The following is a 3,955-nucleotide window of genomic DNA, read 5'->3' as shown; positions in this document are numbered from 1 at the left end:
GCATGATACAATCATGTTTTATGATTGAAATTATTGCACAATTTAAGTGTTGTTGTGGGGAGATAATTCCCCTGATTTGCACAGGCTAGTTGTAAGCACTAAGTTGGGAAAGCAAGCACACACAGAGAAGACAGCACAGGGAAGAGAAATGTGATTAAAAATGCTCACATTTTAATTGAAATTTAGATTAAAAATAGCACATTAGGTATATCATTCATGCTAACAAATGTACATAGTGGTGACTTAAGAACAGAATAACAGTACCACAAATAAACCATGGCTCAGAATCTACTGTAGCTGGATTGCCACAGCCTCTCTTCCTATACAAGGCAGCTGTGGTGTCTACGTTGCTGCCATGCTCTGCTTTTCTTGGGCTCTGTCCATTCCTTGTGGTAGGCACCAGTGCCTGCTGCTTTCAAGGAAGACTTGCACTCTTCTCTGTTTACCACTAGAATGTGAGATAGATACTCTGATATGGGATAACAATGTAAAATGGAAATGATTTGGCTGAAAAAAATCTCAGAATCCAGAGAATTTTATTGAGTAAAATACATACAAAGGTGATATAGACAACCCAGAAATAGCTCAATAGGAATGTTTTTTGCAGTGCCACATTATAAACAAAACACATTAAGTAAATTTGCTGAGCCTTTTCAGCTTTTAGATTGTATATTGCCAGAGATGGATACAGCTTCACATTTTAATTGTCTGTATTATACAGATCTGAGTATTTCAAATCAATCTAGAAGAGGTTTTTGTTTAAAACTTTAAGCTACTGTTACTACTGTTGTATTCATCTTCAAAATCAGTGATTTTGTTGAATTACTCTATGCTTAGTTTGTCTACACCATCAAAACTCCAGCCACTTCTTCCCTGGGAAGTCACTTTTCAAATATCTTGTTTAAAACCAAAACCATAAAAAATAAACCACCCCCCCAAACAAACAAAAAAACCCAAAACCAAAACCCACTCCTGTTATTGCACGCCTCACACAAGTTTATATATAGATAAATATATATTAAAAAATGCTACAATTTTTAAAAAAAGGACTATGCACTTTACAGAATATAAGTTTACAAAGTCAATCAAACCACAGACGTTTGAAGAATTCTTCAATACCACAAAAACAAAGTTAAACTGAACTAATTGGCACACAGATTTTAAAGAATCCACAGCAAGTTCTTCTAGATCTTATGCAGTGCATGTACATTAAGAAGTAGTTACACTCTGTAGCTCCCTCATGAAATTAATTAAACTAACTATAAGCTGATTTCTCTTTTTTTTTTTTTTCAAAACATCTTTGAAAGCTATTGCTGAGGTGAAATTCAGGAACAACTTTAAACAGCTGTCAAATTTAATGAGTGCACCCTACACCTGAATCTGCAGTATATACCATCTTATCACTTGCTAGAAAAACAGGACCCTGAGAAAAAGAATTTTTTTTTTTTTCTGTATTTTTTTCCCAGCCTGTCTTCTGTCTGTGCTATGCGATGAACATGGATATTCTTGCAAGTTAGTTGATTATGCTGTTGCAGAGCAAGTAGATAGTATACCAGCAACAAGCAGAAAAGCTGGTTCTTCTTGGTTACAAATGCAAACAAAAGCAAAACATTCCACTGAAAATACCTAAAAACCCCACTATTCAATTTTTCTAAGCGTTCTGTAGATCACAGCAGAGGTTGGCTAGTAATGTATATGAAGGTTGGTCATTGTTTACTTCTAAGCCAAAGCACAGCTGAGCTGGTGCCCCAGCCTCTGTAACACACACTCCAGAAGGGGCCTCAGGAAGAACATCAGAAGGATGGTTTGAATCACCTTACAGTTGTGCTGGACAAGCCAAGTGCATGCTCTTCAGATGGTATATTTGTGTGTTATAGGAAAAAAAAACAAGAAGAAAAACACAGGTGTGGACAGGACATGCTGGCTGTGATTTTCATCCTCAGACACTGCTTTGTGCTAGTGATTTTGATTTGTTAAAATCTTCCTTTGTGCAGGTAGTCAGCATAAATGGTTCCAGTCTATCATAACTTTGGGTTTTTTTAATTAAATATTTTAAAGTTAATTACCCATTTTAGACTAGAATATGGTGTAAGTGGGCTGCAGAAGCAGGTGAATGCAAGAAGAGGCTAGATTAAAACAATCTCTTTTTAATATTGGCAGAAGTTGACCTTGGTTTTTGCACAGTGGCTCAGAGATCACCTCCATATCCATCCAGCATGTGGCTTGAATGCACACTGGGCACAGATGTGCTCAAGCTGGGATCTGGGCCTGGTTTGCTCCATAGCTTGGCTGGGACGAGATGGTGTCTGTGCTGCACAGCAGGCACTGAAGGGGTGCTCAAATACTGGGACTACTGGTGTTTGCCCATGCTCAAGGCTAGCCCTGGGCTTGCAATTGTGACTGCTGAACAAGTCTTGTATTGTGAATGACTTGAGCAATGTATTGAAATTAGCTATCTACCTGTACAGTAACAAAAAGTTTTTAATATCTATAAATAACTAATGGCACACTTTAATGGACTGACCAGGCATAAATGAGAATCTCTGCTCCATATTATACAGTGAAGTGATGGAGAACAACACTGGCATTGGATGATGTTAAACATTACCTAGAAGTAAGAAGAGGAGTCTAAAATTCACTTAATATTTCATTAGAATTACACCTCAGATTAATTCTTCCCAATGCAACCACAGTTGCATAATTCCTTTTTTTTTAAATACCTTTTAAATTTGTTTTCAGAAATAGTTATAGTAAGTGATGTGACACCACAAGTAATACAACCAACTGCCTTTGAGAAAGGAATGTAATTTGTGGCAAGGTCTGTTTTATTTCTGCTGATTTAGTTGGAAAAGGGTCCATACTACATGTGGTTAAAAAGATGGGAAAAGATCTTCACAGCCATTTAGACTTTGATATGACTTCCTGAAAAAATGTAAATTTCTTAAGGACTCAGCTGGCTCTGGGACATGAGACATACTGATCTGTAGACTAGTAATGAGGTTTTACTGGCAAGAGAAAGAATAATACTGTTTAAGTCCAATGTGTGATCTACATTTGTAGGAGAGGCTAAAGCCCAGGCTGGGCTGTTGGCATTCACAACATAATGCCCAGCTGTGCTGTGGGGAGTGGGCATCTGCTTGGGATTTCAGGAGTTTCTAATAAAGGCTGTAGAAATATTTCTAACAATGGGATTTCTAACAATTTTATCAGAATCAGGTGAAAGCCAGTGTAACAACAGCTTCTTTGTCCACTCAATGAAACCAGAATCATTTACCTGCTAAGTGGCACACACCTTGCACCATAAGTTTCAAGACAAAGAAACCTGGCAGGGACTCAACTTTAACTGCTTAAAGATTGGTGTAAATGGTGTCACATCAACTTTGCTCTCTCTATCATATACTTGCTATCCAAGAAGGCACTGTACTTTAAGGAAGTTCAGTATCAAAAAGTACCTCAAAGAAAAGTATGGTACCATATCAGGTGGTGGTAAAATATTCACAGGTGAGGGGAGCCCTTGGAAACAAAGCCTAATTAAAATAGATAATTAAAACTAATTAAAATATTTCTTTGTATAAGAAAAAAAAATGTGCTGGCTTTTATTATTTTAAATCCAAATTCTTCAAAGTGACCAAGGTAGATAAGGCAATCCGATCAATCAGAATTTGTCAGTTATAACAACAGCATTCCTGCTATATACACATGATTCCATACCTCCTCAATCCACTGCATCCTGATAATAGAATGAAACTAAAACATTCCCAAGTATTTACATTCTGCTTTCTTGGGATCCGTTGATCCTCGTTGCCCAGCAGGGAAGAAAGACCATTTCAGTAGTTCAGGGCTGGAATGCATGGGGCTCAATCACACGAATGGTGGAAACAGGTAAGCTGATCTGCTTGTCCAGTCAATGGAAAGCAAATTAAGATCCACGTGCTGGTGTTTTTTCCCACTGGAG

Source organism: Phaethon aethereus (genome assembly GCF_964289735.1).
Source record: "Phaethon aethereus genome assembly, chromosome: W".
Lineage (NCBI taxonomy): Eukaryota > Metazoa > Chordata > Aves > Phaethontiformes > Phaethontidae > Phaethon > Phaethon aethereus.
Note: the sequence above shows the minus strand (reverse complement) of the source record.